The sequence below is a fragment of the Schistocerca piceifrons genome, unplaced genomic scaffold (assembly GCF_021461385.2).
Source record: "Schistocerca piceifrons isolate TAMUIC-IGC-003096 unplaced genomic scaffold, iqSchPice1.1 HiC_scaffold_701, whole genome shotgun sequence".
Classification (NCBI taxonomy): Eukaryota; Metazoa; Arthropoda; class Insecta; order Orthoptera; family Acrididae; genus Schistocerca; species Schistocerca piceifrons.
Window position 1 is genome coordinate 192,251 of NW_025728950.1, and position 13,995 is coordinate 206,245.

At 49.3% G+C, this 13,995-nt stretch overlaps 4 pseudogenes; all 4 read right to left on the reverse strand.

Annotated features, from left to right (window-relative positions):
• Positions 1–1,185: 1,185 nt before the first annotated feature.
• On the reverse strand, positions 1,186–1,396 carry LOC124769334 (annotated as a pseudogene).
• A 3,231-nt stretch (positions 1,397–4,627) lies between these two features.
• LOC124769627 lies at positions 4,628–4,838 on the reverse strand (annotated as a pseudogene).
• Positions 4,839–8,070: 3,232 nt separating this feature from the next.
• On the reverse strand, positions 8,071–8,281 carry LOC124769550 (annotated as a pseudogene).
• Positions 8,282–11,512: 3,231 nt separating this feature from the next.
• On the reverse strand, positions 11,513–11,723 carry LOC124769551 (annotated as a pseudogene).
• Between the last annotated feature and the right edge of the window lie 2,272 nt (positions 11,724–13,995).

Here is a 13,995-nt window from a genome sequence, read left to right on the forward strand (position 1 = left end):
TATGAAGTGCTCCCCGAAACCCTTCCGCGACATAACGGCCAGCAGGTAAGGATGGGAGAAGGCACCGGCGAAATCTAGAGATCAATTGAAGCCGGGGTTCGAGCGTCGGCGGTGGGTGAGTAAGACAGCATCACGGTATATAGAAGCAGCGGTGAAGGTGGTTCGATTCGAAACGCCAGTGTACCTTATTCATTACCTGTTTAAGATGTGAAGCCACACTTCGTGCCACCAACTTATAATCAGTGTTAAGAACACGTCCTTAGCCCGACAGTGACCTGTGACCTTTGGACTAAGGACAATACGTACAGCTAGAAAATCGGCGGGTAGCTCGCAACCAGCAAACATCTCCTCGCACGTTTTGCAGAAGCGGTCTCCTAACAGGCCGGAAAATCCTAGCACTTCGATTAGTGCTGGAATGGCGCAATCGAAGGGCGGTATCCTTGCGGAGTACCGCCAGAGATGAAAAACCGCAGTGTCAGGGCCTAAATGCTTGCAGCGTGTGCGCTCCACATGTGAGAGTGACACACGGTGGTGCGGGCCGATATGGCAACAGGCGACCGTCGAAAACATCGCAAAGGCAAGTGCCGGAAGGAACGACCAAATACGAGATCACTCGTCAACATCCCAGTACTACCCTCCATGTCGAGGAGTAAACTGCGACTCCCATTTGAACGCCGCTAGCTGCCAGGGCAGTGGAGAAGCCGTGAGGCCGCCCCACAGCAGCGTCAGGCCGGTGCGAGCTATACTGGCGCGAGCTACACCTAGCCGAGTGCTTACATCGTCCACCGCCTACTGCATATGTGTGTGTGCGTGTGTACACACGTATTCAGCGTGCGTGCGGCGGCGACGACGACGACGTTCGCGAGGAGCTAAGGATATAACTCCAAAAAATGTAATTAAAATTATCTGTGCCCGGACCATAAGAGACGCTAACGAGGCATCCGAAGGCACTGTCCTGTGCCCCCATAAATTACCAGCCTAGCGTAATGCGGCTGCAAGTGCCGTCCGGCTAAACGCAAAAAAAAAAAAAAAAATTCTTAAGATAATCTTAAATTAATGAAAAGAAATCGTGGTGTGTAAGCAACTAACTACTGGGCACATCAACAACTACGACAAGTTTTGCTACCAGCGGAATATCTGATCACTGCAGAAAGTTAACCCATTTCAGGCTGTGTTTTAATTAATTTTAGGTGGGCCGATCCCGGCGGTACTTCAATGCCGGGCCAACCCGCGACAGAGGTGGAGCAAGCCCCTAGCACTCCGTCATAAGCCAAAAATGAGTGTAATATTCTGGTCGTGTGATGCAGGACGTATCAGATATTAAGCTGATAAGACAAATACTACACTTTTTTCCCTCCTACCTCCCCTATAGACCTACCTTTTCCTCTCCAAAAATGCCGCCATCCTCTAGTGTCGACGCAGCACGTAAAGCAGGGTGTTGTTAGTAGCAAGACTTATTGCCATAAACCGAAAATAAAAGCGGAGGCATACTCTGCTATGCCTTGGGGGCGACGACACACTACTCAGAAACACACCTCCCTCTCCAGGTGTGAAGCAAGTGATGATGTTAAAAACTAAATAGAAAGAAATAAATAAAGACAGAAATGAAGGCAAAATAAAAAAAAACAGCGACGGCAGCACACTCAAACGAAACTGGCGAGATAATCCCATCGCCCATAGAATTAATGAAGTAATAATCCTCTAAGATAGATTATGTGTTTTCCAATTTTCCAATAATTTTTCATACAAGGTTCACACAATTTCCGTGTTACCAATTTCCATATTATCAGTATCATAGAACAGTCTACTCTAGTGATGCCCTGAAGGCCAATACCAAATCTGGGGTATGGGTAAGTCAAGGGTAGTTTGAAAGTCTGAGTGACAAAGATCCAGGGGTACACTCAGGCAATTCTTATACGAGGTGCCTTAGTCAGCCCGGAACACCTTTTGATAACCATGAACCATTGCAACTTTAAGAAATCTTGCAAAAGTAATGGTATATTTCCGGTCAGATTCCGCCAGGCGATGCTGGCTCCAAAGGTAGTCCATGAAAGAGACAGCATCGGTGAGGCAAAGGTCATAGATCGTGAAAATGGTGTGACCCAAGAGCCACACCATTGCGTTACGTTGTGTTCGTTGGTTGGTCTGAATATCAGGGGTAAGGAACCAGTCGATTGACACATAGTCCAGTGTAGTCCCACCGATCAGCGCTAATAGCACACGTGCAAGGTCCCACACTTCTGTGACGTGAGGGCATAAGAGACGATGCTCTCTGGTGTCTACGTCACCACATCGGCCGCAAGCAGCCGAGGGCCATAGGCGGATGGCCGCCAGGCGGTGATTAGTGGGTATTAAATTGTTTACAACGCGATACCATAGCGCTGAAACTTCTGTGGGAAGGGCTGGGTGGTTGATATTAGCCCAAGCTTGGTGCCAGATGACCGACGGTCGTCTGTCCTCCAATTTATGTGGTGTGGGCTGGCCTCGAAGCGCCTAGTAAAGGCGCTTCGATGTGCGTGCCTTGTCGGTGGCCACTGTTAGGACGTAACTTTGATTGAGGTAATAGTCCTTGACTGTCGTCATCCGGAATGGAATATGTGTCAAACATACTGGTGCACCCGCCGATTGTGGGCGATAACGGTCGAAAAGCACCGCTGTTGTACCACCTGGGTCAATCTCACGCAAAGTGGCGATACTTTGAATCAGGATTGCCGCACATTTGCGGGGAAAGTCAATGAGTCCAAGGCCACTATCGACCTTTGGCAGTGTACAATTCTGCGCATCAACTTTGAATAGTGCATGCCGCCACAATAGGCAATATACTGTTTGTGAGATGGCTCTGCTGGTTTGTTTCGGTAGCGTATGGAGTTGTGCTACATACTATGCCCGTGATAGGATGTATGTACTAATCAGTTGGATTCGTTGATGGAGGTCGAGTCGTCGATCAGTGTGACTCATGCAAAATCCTCTGATGCGCGTGAGAATCCGCCTGCACGTGAGTGTTAACATGCGCTGCGGACAGTCAGTCACCTCAAGACCCAAGATACGTTGTTCCCCTACAATCCGGTTGCATGGGCGTTCGATGGTCAATGATCGTGGCCCTAGTGGCATTAGCACCATTTTGTTGGATTTTAACATGGCACCGGATGCTCGTTCATAAACGTGGAGGACTCGGCGAACCGAATCGATGTCATTGGCGTTTGCTACAAACACACCTACACCATCCGCGTATGCCGCACTGCGGAAGGTGACGCCTGGGAAAGGAACACCATCGACCATCCGACCGATGTCACGCAGCATGGGGTCCAGCGCCAAAGCGATAAAATACACTGACAAGGGACAGCCTTGTCGAACTGATCGTCTGATGGGAATTGGTCGTGATCTGCAGCCGTTCACAATGATTCTGGAATTTGCTCCATCCAAGAAGTGCCGGATGACTCTTATGAAGTGCTCCCCGAAACCCTTCCGCGACATAACAGCCAGCAGGTAAGGGTGGGAGAAAGCACCGGCGAAATCTAGAGATCAATTGAAGCTGGGGTTCGAGCGTCGGCGGTGGGTGAGTAAGACAGCATCACGGTATATAGAAGCAGCGGTGAAGGTGGTTCGATTCGAAACGCCAGTGTACCTTATTCATTACCTGTTTAAGATGTGAAGCCACACTTCGTGCCACCAACTTATAATCAGTGTTAAGAACACGTCCTTAGCCCGACAGTGACCTGTGACCTTTGGACTAAGGACAATACGTACAGCTAGAAAATCGGCGGGTAGCTCGCAACCAGCAAACATCTCCTCGCACGTTTTGCAGAAGCGGTCTCCTAACAGGCCGGAAAATCCTAGCACTTCGATTAGTGCTGGAATGGCGCAATCGAAGGGCGGTATCCTTGCGGAGTACCGCCAGAGATGAAAAACCGCAGTGTCAGGGCCTAAATGCTTGCAGCGTGTGCGCTCCACATGTGAGAGTGACACACGGTGGTGCGGGCCGATATGGCAACAGGCGACCGTCGAAAACATCGCAAAGGCAAGTGCCGGAAGGAACGACCAAATACGAGATCACTCGTCAACATCCCAGTACTACCCTCCATGTCGAGGAGTAAACTGCGACTCCCATTTGAACGCCGCTAGCTGCCAGGGCAGTGGAGAAGCCGTGAGGCCGCCCCACAGCAGCGTCAGGCCGGTGCGAGCTATACTGGCGCGAGCTACACCTAGCCGAGTGCTTACATCGTCCACCGCCTACTGCATATGTGTGTGTGCGTGTGTACACACGTATTCAGCGTGCGTGCGGCGGCGACGACGACGACGTTCGCGAGGAGCTAAGGATAAAACTCCAAAAAATGTAATTAAAATTATCTGTGCCCGGACCATAAGAGACGCTAACGAGGCATCCGAAGGCACTGTCCTGTGCCCCCATAAATTACCAGCCTAGCGTAATGCGGCTGCAAGTGCCGTCCGGCTAAACGCAAAAAAAAAAAAAAAAAATTCTTAAGATAATCTTAAATTAATGAAAAGAAATCGTGGTGTGTAAGCAACTAACTACTGGGCACATCAACAACTACGACAAGTTTTGCTACCAGCGGAATATCTGATCACTGCAGAAAGGTAACCCATTTCAGGCTGTGTTTTAATTAATTTTAGGTGGGCCGATCCCGGCGGTACTTCAATGCCGGGCCAACCTGCGACAGAGGTGGAGCAAACACCTAGCACTCCGTCATAAGCCAAAAATGAGTGTAATATTCTGGTCGTGTGATGCAGGACGTATCAGATATTAAGCTGATAAGACAAATACTACACTTTTTTCCCTCCTACCTCCCCTATAGACCTACCTTTTCCTCTCCAAAAATGCCGCCATCCTCTAGTGTCGACGCAGCACGTAAAGCAGGGTGTTGTTAGTAGCAAGACTTATTGCCATAAACCGAAAATAAAAGCGGAGGCATACTCTGCTATGCCTTGGGGGCGACGACACACTACTCAGAAACACACCTCCCTCTCCAGGTGTGAAGCAAGTGATGATGTTAAAAACTAAATAGAAAGAAATAAATAAAGACAGAAATGAAGGCAAAATAAAAAAAAAACAGCGACGGCAGCACACTCAAACGAAACTGGCGAGATAATCCCATCGCCCATAGAATTAACGAAGTAATAATCCTCTAAGATAGATTATGTGTTTTCCAATTTTCCAATAATTTTGCATACAAGGTTCACACAATTTCCGTGTTACCAATTTCCATATTATCAGTATCATAGAACAGTCTACTCTAGTGATGCCCTGAAGGCCAATACCAAATCTGGGGTATGGGTAAGTCAAGGGTAGTTTGAAAGTCTGAGTGACAAAGATCCAGGGGTACACTCAGGCAATTCTTATACGAGGTGCCTTAGTCAGCCCGGAACACCTTTTGATAACCATGAACCATTGCAACTTTAAGAAATCTTGCAAAAGTAATGGTATATTTCCGGTCAGATTCCGCCAGGCGATGCTGGCTCCAAAGGTAGTCCATGAAAGAGACAGCATCGGTGAGGCAAAGGTCATAGATCGTGAAAATGGTGTGGCCCAAGAGCCACACCATTGCGTTACGTCGTGTTCGTTGGTTGGTCTGAATATCAGGGGTAAGGAACCAGTCGATTGACACATAGTCCAGTGTAGTCCCACCGATCAGCGCTAATAGCACACGTGCAAGGTCCCACACTTCTGTGACGTGAGGGCATAAGAGACGATGCTCTCTGGTGTCTACGTCACCACATCGGCCGCAAGCAGCCGAGGGCCATAGGCGGATGGCCGCCAGGCGGTGATTAGTGGGTATTAAATTGCTTACAACGCGATACCATAGCGCTGAAACTTCTGTGGGAAGGGCTGGGTGGTTGATATTAGCCCAAGCTTGGTGCCAGATGACCGACGGTCGTCTGTCCTCCAATTTATGTGGTGTGGGCTGGCCTCGAAGCGCCTAGTAAAGGCGCTTCGATGTGCGTGCCTTGTCGGTGGCCACTGTTAGGACGTAACTTTGATTGAGGTAATAGTCCTTGACTGTCGTCATCCGGAATGGAATATGTGTCAAACATACTGGTGCACGCGCCGATTGTGGGCGATAACGGTCGAAAAGCACCGCTGTTGTACCACCTGGGTCAATCTCACGCAAAGTGGCGATACTTTGAATCAGGATTGCCGCACATTTGCGGGGAAAGTCAATGAGTCCAAGGCCACTATCGACCTTTGGCAGTGTACAATTCTGCGCATCAACTTTGAATAGTGCATGCCGCCACAATAGGCAATATACTGTTTGTGAGATGGCTCTGCTGGTTTGTTTCGGTAGCGTATGGAGTTGTGCTACATACTATGCCCGTGATAGGATGTATGTACTAATCAGTTGGATTCGTTGATGGAGGTCGAGTCGTCGATCAGTGTGACTCATGCAAAATCCTCTGATGCGCGTGAGAATCCGCCTGCACGTGAGTGTTAACATGCGCTGCGGACAGTCAGTCACCTCAAGACCCAAGATACGTTGTTCCCCTACAATCCGGTTGCATGGGCGTTCGATGGTCAATGATCGTGGCCCTAGTGGCATTAGCACCATTTTGTTGGATTTTAACATGGCACCGGATGCTCGTTCATAAACGTGGAGGACTCGGCGAACCGAATCGATGTCATTGGCGTTTGCTACAAACACACCTACACCATCCGCGTATGCCGCACTGCGGAAGGTGACGCCTGGGAAAGGAACACCATCGACCATCCGTCCGATGTCACGCAGCATGGGGTCCAGCGCCAAAGCGATAAAATACACTGACAAGGGACAGCCTTGTCGAACTGATCGTCTGATGGGAATTGGTCGTGATCTGCAGCCGTTCACAATGATTCTGGAATTTGCTCCATCCAAGAAGTGCCGGATGACTCTTATGAAGTGCTCCCCGAAACCCTTCCGCGACATAACGGCCAGCAGGTAAGGATGGGAGAAGGCACCGGCGAAATCTAGAGATCAATTGAAGCCGGGGTTCGAGCGTCGGCGGTGGGTGAGTAAGACAGCATCACGGTATATAGAAGCAGCGGTGAAGGTGGTTCGATTCGAAACGCCAGTGTACCTTATTCATTACCTGTTTAAGATGTGAAGCCACACTTCGTGCCACCAACTTATAATCAGTGTTAAGAACACGTCCTTAGCCCGACAGTGACCTGTGACCTTTGGATTAAGGACAATACGTACAGCTAGAAAATCGGCGGGTAGCTCGCAACCAGCAAACATCTCCTCGCACGTTTTGCAGAAGCGGTCTCCTAACAGGCCGGAAAATCCTAGCACTTCGATTAGTGCTGGAATGGCGCAATCGAAGGGCGGTATCCTTGCGGAGTACCGCCAGAGATGAAAAACCGCAGTGTCAGGGCCTAAATGCTTGCAGCGTGTGCGCTCCACATGTGAGAGTGACACACGGTGGTGCGGGCCGATATGGCAACAGGCGACCGTCGAAAACATCGCAAAGGCAAGTGCCGGAAGGAACGACCAAATACGAGATCACTCGTCAACATCCCAGTACTACCCTCCATGTCGAGGAGTAAACTGCGACTCCCATTTGAACGCCGCTAGCTGCCAGGGCAGTGGAGAAGCCGTGAGGCCGCCCCACAGCAGCGTCAGGCCGGTGCGAGCTATACTGGCGCGAGCTACACCTAGCCGAGTGCTTACATCGTCCACCGCCTACTGCATATGTGTGTGTGCGTGTGTACACACGTATTCAGCGTGCGTGCGGCGGCGACGACGACGACGACGTTCGCGAGGAGCTAAGGATATAACTCCAAAAAATGTAATTAAAATTATCTGTGCCCGGACCATAAGAGACGCTAACGAGGCATCCGAAGGCACTGTCCTGTGCCCCCATAAATTACCAGCCTAGCGTAATGCGGCTGCAAGTGCCGTCCGGCTAAACGCAAAAAAAAAAAAAAATTCTTAAGATAATCTTAAATTAATGAAAAGAAATCGTGGTGTGTAAGCAACTAACTACTAGGCACATCAACAACTACGACAAGTTTTGCTACCAGCGGAATATCTGATCACTGCAGAAAGTTAACCCATTTCAGGCTGTGTTTTAATTAATTTTAGGTGGGCCGATCCCGGCGGTACTTCAATGCCGGGCCAACCCGCGACAGAGGTGGAGCAAGCCCCTAGCACTCCGTCATAAGCCAAAAATGAGTGTAATATTCTGGTCGTGTGATGCAGGATGTATCAGATATTAAGCTGATAAGACAAATACTACACTTTTTTCCCTCCTACCTCCCCTATAGACCTACCTTTTCCTCTCCAAAAATGCCGCCATCCTCTAGTGTCGACGCAGCACGTAAAGCAGGGTGTTGTTAGTAGCAAGACTTATTGCCATAAACCGAAAATAAAAGCGGAGGCATACTCTGCTATGCCTTGGGGGCGACGACACACTACTCAGAAACACACCTCCCTCTCCAGGTGTGAAGCAAGTGATGATGTTAAAAACTAAATAGAAAGAAATAAATAAAGACAGAAATGAAGGCAAAATAAAAAAAAACAGCGACGGCAGCACACTCAAACGAAACTGGCGAGATAATCCCATCGCCCATAGAATTAACGAAGTAATAATCCTCTAAGATAGATTATGTGTTTTCCAATTTTCCAATAATTTTTCATACAAGGTTCACACAATTTCCGTGTTACCAATTTCCATATTATCAGTATCATAGAACAGTCTACTCTAGTGATGCCCTGAAGGCCAATACCAAATCTGGGGTATGGGTAAGTCAAGGGTAGTTTGAAAGTCTGAGTGACAAAGATCCAGGGGTACACTCAGGCAATTCTTATACGAGGTGCCTTAGTCAGCCCGGAACACCTTTTGATAACCATGAACCATTGCAACTTTAAGAAATCTTGCAAAAGTAATGGTATATTTCCGGTCAGATTCCGCCAGGCGATGCTGGCTCCAAAGGTAGTCCATGAAAGAGACAGCATCGGTGAGGCAAAGGTCATAGATCGTGAAAATGGTGTGGCCCAAGAGCCACACTATTGCGTTACGTCGTGTTCGTTGGTTGGTCTGAATATCAGGGGTAAGGAACCAGTCGATTGACACATAGTCCAGTGTAGTCCCACCGATCAGCGCTAATAGCACACGTGCAAGGTCCCACACTTCTGTGACGTGAGGGCATAAGAGACGATGCTCTCTGGTGTCTATGTCACCACATCGGCCGCAAGCAGCCGAGGGCCATAGGCGGATGGCCGCCAGGCGGTGATTAGTGGGTATTAAATTGTTTACAACGCGATACCATAGCGCTGAAACTTCTGTGGGAAGGGCTGGGTGGTTGATATTAGCCCAAGCTTGGTGCCAGATGACCGACGGTCGTCTGTCCTCCAATTTATGTGGTGTGGGCTGGCCTCGAAGCGCCTAGTAAAGGCGCTTCGATGTGCGTGCCTTGTCGGTGGCCACTGTTAGGACGTAACTTTGATTGAGGTAATAGTCCTTGACTGTCGTCATCCGGAATGGAATATGTGTCAAACATACTGGTGCACGCGCCGATTGTGGGCGATAACGGTCGAAAAGCACCGCTGTTGTACCACCTGGGTCAATCTCACGCAAAGTGGCGATACTTTGAATCAGGATTGCCGCACATTTGCGGGGAAAGTCAATGAGTCCAAGGCCACTATCGACCTTTGGCAGTGTACAATTCTGCGCATCAACTTTGAATAGTGCATGCCGCCACAATAGGCAATATACTGTTTGTGAGATGGCTCTGCTGGTTTGTTTCGGTAGCGTATGGAGTTGTGCTACATACTATGCCCGTGATAGGATGTATGTACTAATCAGTTGGATTCGTTGATGGAGGTCGAGTCGTCGATCAGTGTGACTCATGCAAAATCCTCTGATGCGCGTGAGAATCCGCCTGCACGTGAGTGTTAACATGCGCTGCGGACAGTCAGTCACCTCAAGACCCAAGATACGTTGTTCCCCTACAATCCGGTTGCATGGGCGTTCGATGGTCAATGATCGTGGCCCTAGTGGCATTAGCACCATTTTGTTGGATTTTAACATGGCACCGGATGCTCGTTCATAAACGTGGAGGACTCGGCGAACCGAATCGATGTCATTGGCGTTTGCTACAAACACACCTACACCATCCGCGTATGCCGCACTGCGGAAGGTGACGCCTGGGAAAGGAACACCATCGACCATCCGTCCGATGTCACGCAGCATGGGGTCCAGCGCCAAAGCGATAAAATACACTGACAAGGGACAGCCTTGTCGAACTGATCGTCTGATGGGAATTGGTCGTGATCTGCAGCCGTTCACAATGATTCTGGAATTTGCTCCATCCAAGAAGTGCCGGATGACTCTTATGAAGTGCTCCCCGAAACCCTTCCGCGACATAACGGCCAGCAGGTAAGGATGGGAGAAGGCACCGGCGAAATCTAGAGATCAATTGAAGCCGGGGTTCGAGCGTCGGCGGTGGGTGAGTAAGACAGCATCACGGTATATAGAAGCAGCGGTGAAGGTGGTTCGATTCGAAACGCCAGTGTACCTTATTCATTACCTGTTTAAGATGTGAAGCCACACTTCGTGCCACCAACTTATAATCAGTGTTAAGAACACGTCCTTAGCCCGACAGTGACCTGTGACCTTTGGATTAAGGACAATACGTACAGCTAGAAAATCGGCGGGTAGCTCGCAACCAGCAAACATCTCCTCGCACGTTTTGCAGAAGCGGTCTCCTAACAGGCCGGAAAATCCTAGCACTTCGATTAGTGCTGGAATGGCGCAATCGAAGGGCGGTATCCTTGCGGAGTACCGCCAGAGATGAAAAACCGCAGTGTCAGGGCCTAAATGCTTGCAGCGTGTGCGCTCCACATGTGAGAGTGACACACGGTGGTGCGGGCCGATATGGCAACAGGCGACCGTCGAAAACATCGCAAAGGCAAGTGCCGGAAGGAACGACCAAATACGAGATCACTCGTCAACATCCCAGTACTACCCTCCATGTCGAGGAGTAAACTGCGACTCCCATTTGAACGCCGCTAGCTGCCAGGGCAGTGGAGAAGCCGTGAGGCCGCCCCACAGCAGCGTCAGGCCGGTGCGAGCTATACTGGCGCGAGCTACACCTAGCCGAGTGCTTACATCGTCCACCGCCTACTGCATATGTGTGTGTGCGTGTGTACACACGTATTCAGCGTGCGTGCGGCGGCGACGACGACGACGACGTTCGCGAGGAGCTAAGGATATAACTCCAAAAAATGTAATTAAAATTATCTGTGCCCGGACCATAAGAGACGCTAACGAGGCATCCGAAGGCACTGTCCTGTGCCCCCATAAATTACCAGCCTAGCGTAATGCGGCTGCAAGTGCCGTCCGGCTAAACGCAAAAAAAAAAAAAAATTCTTAAGATAATCTTAAATTAATGAAAAGAAATCGTGGTGTGTAAGCAACTAACTACTAGGCACATCAACAACTACGACAAGTTTTGCTACCAGCGGAATATCTGATCACTGCAGAAAGTTAACCCATTTCAGGCTGTGTTTTAATTAATTTTAGGTGGGCCGATCCCGGCGGTACTTCAATGCCGGGCCAACCCGCGACAGAGGTGGAGCAAGCCCCTAGCACTCCGTCATAAGCCAAAAATGAGTGTAATATTCTGGTCGTGTGATGCAGGATGTATCAGATATTAAGCTGATAAGACAAATACTACACTTTTTTCCCTCCTACCTCCCCTATAGACCTACCTTTTCCTCTCCAAAAATGCCGCCATCCTCTAGTGTCGACGCAGCACGTAAAGCAGGGTGTTGTTAGTAGCAAGACTTATTGCCATAAACCGAAAATAAAAGCGGAGGCATACTCTGCTATGCCTTGGGGGCGACGACACACTACTCAGAAACACACCTCCCTCTCCAGGTGTGAAGCAAGTGATGATGTTAAAAACTAAATAGAAAGAAATAAATAAAGACAGAAATGAAGGCAAAATAAAAAAAAACAGCGACGGCAGCACACTCAAACGAAACTGGCGAGATAATCCCATCGCCCATAGAATTAACGAAGTAATAATCCTCTAAGATAGATTATGTGTTTTCCAATTTTCCAATAATTTTTCATACAAGGTTCACACAATTTCCGTGTTACCAATTTCCATATTATCAGTATCATAGAACAGTCTACTCTAGTGATGCCCTGAAGGCCAATACCAAATCTGGGGTATGGGTAAGTCAAGGGTAGTTTGAAAGTCTGAGTGACAAAGATCCAGGGGTACACTCAGGCAATTCTTATACGAGGTGCCTTAGTCAGCCCGGAACACCTTTTGATAACCATGAACCATTGCAACTTTAAGAAATCTTGCAAAAGTAATGGTATATTTCCGGTCAGATTCCGCCAGGCGATGCTGGCTCCAAAGGTAGTCCATGAAAGAGACAGCATCGGTGAGGCAAAGGTCATAGATCGTGAAAATGGTGTGGCCCAAGAGCCACACTATTGCGTTACGTCGTGTTCGTTGGTTGGTCTGAATATCAGGGGTAAGGAACCAGTCGATTGACACATAGTCCAGTGTAGTCCCACCGATCAGCGCTAATAGCACACGTGCAAGGTCCCACACTTCTGTGACGTGAGGGCATAAGAGACGATGCTCTCTGGTGTCTATGTCACCACATCGGCCGCAAGCAGCCGAGGGCCATAGGCGGATGGCCGCCAGGCGGTGATTAGTGGGTATTAAATTGTTTACAACGCGATACCATAGCGCTGAAACTTCTGTGGGAAGGGCTGGGTGGTTGATATTAGCCCAAGCTTGGTGCCAGATGACCGACGGTCGTCTGTCCTCCAATTTATGTGGTGTGGGCTGGCCTCGAAGCGCCTAGTAAAGGCGCTTCGATGTGCGTGCCTTGTCGGTGGCCACTGTTAGGACGTAACTTTGATTGAGGTAATAGTCCTTGACTGTCGTCATCCGGAATGGAATATGTGTCAAACATACTGGTGCACGCGCCGATTGTGGGCGATAACGGTCGAAAAGCACCGCTGTTGTACCACCTGGGTCGATCTCACGCAAAGTGGCGATACTTTGAATCAGGATTGCCGCACATTTGCGGGGAAAGTCAATGAGTCCAAGGCCACTATCGACCTTTGGCAGTGTACAATTCTGCGCATCAACTTTGAATAGTGCATGCCGCCACAATAGGCAATATACTGTTTGTGAGATGGCTCTGCTGGTTTGTTTCGGTAGCGTATGGAGTTGTGCTACATACTATGCCCGTGATAGGATGTATGTACTAATCAGTTGGATTCGTTGATGGAGGTCGAGTCGTCGATCAGTGTGACTCATGCAAAATCCTCTGATGCGCGTGAGAATCCGCCTGCACGTGAGTGTTAACATGCGCTGCGGACAGTCAGTCACCTCAAGACCCAAGATACGTTGTTCCCCTACAATCCGGTTGCATGGGCGTTCGATGGTCAATGATCGTGGCCCTAGTGGCATTAGCACCATTTTGTTGGATTTTAACATGGCACCGGATGCTCGTTCATAAACGTGGAGGACTCGGCGAACCGAATCGATGTCATTGGCGTTTGCTACAAACACACCTACACCATCCGCGTATGCCGCACTGCGGAAGGTGACGCCTGGGAAAGGAACACCATCGACCATCCGTCCGATGTCACGCAGCATGGGGTCCAGCGCCAAAGCGATAAAATACACTGACAAGGGACAGCCTTGTCGAACTGATCGTCTGATGGGAATTGGTCGTGATCTGCAGCCGTTCACAATGATTCTGGAATTTGCTCCATCCAAGAAGTGCCGGATGACTCTTATGAAGTGCTCCCCGAAACCCTTCCGCGACATAACGGCCAGCAGGTAAGGATGGGAGAAGGCACCGGCGAAATCTAGAGATCAATTGAAGCCGGGGTTCGAGCGTCGGCGGTGGGTGAGTAAGACAGCATCACGGTATATAGAAGCAGCGGTGAAGGTGGTTCGATTCGAAACGCCAGTGTACCTTATTCATTACCTGTTTAAGATGTGAAGCCACACTTCGTGCC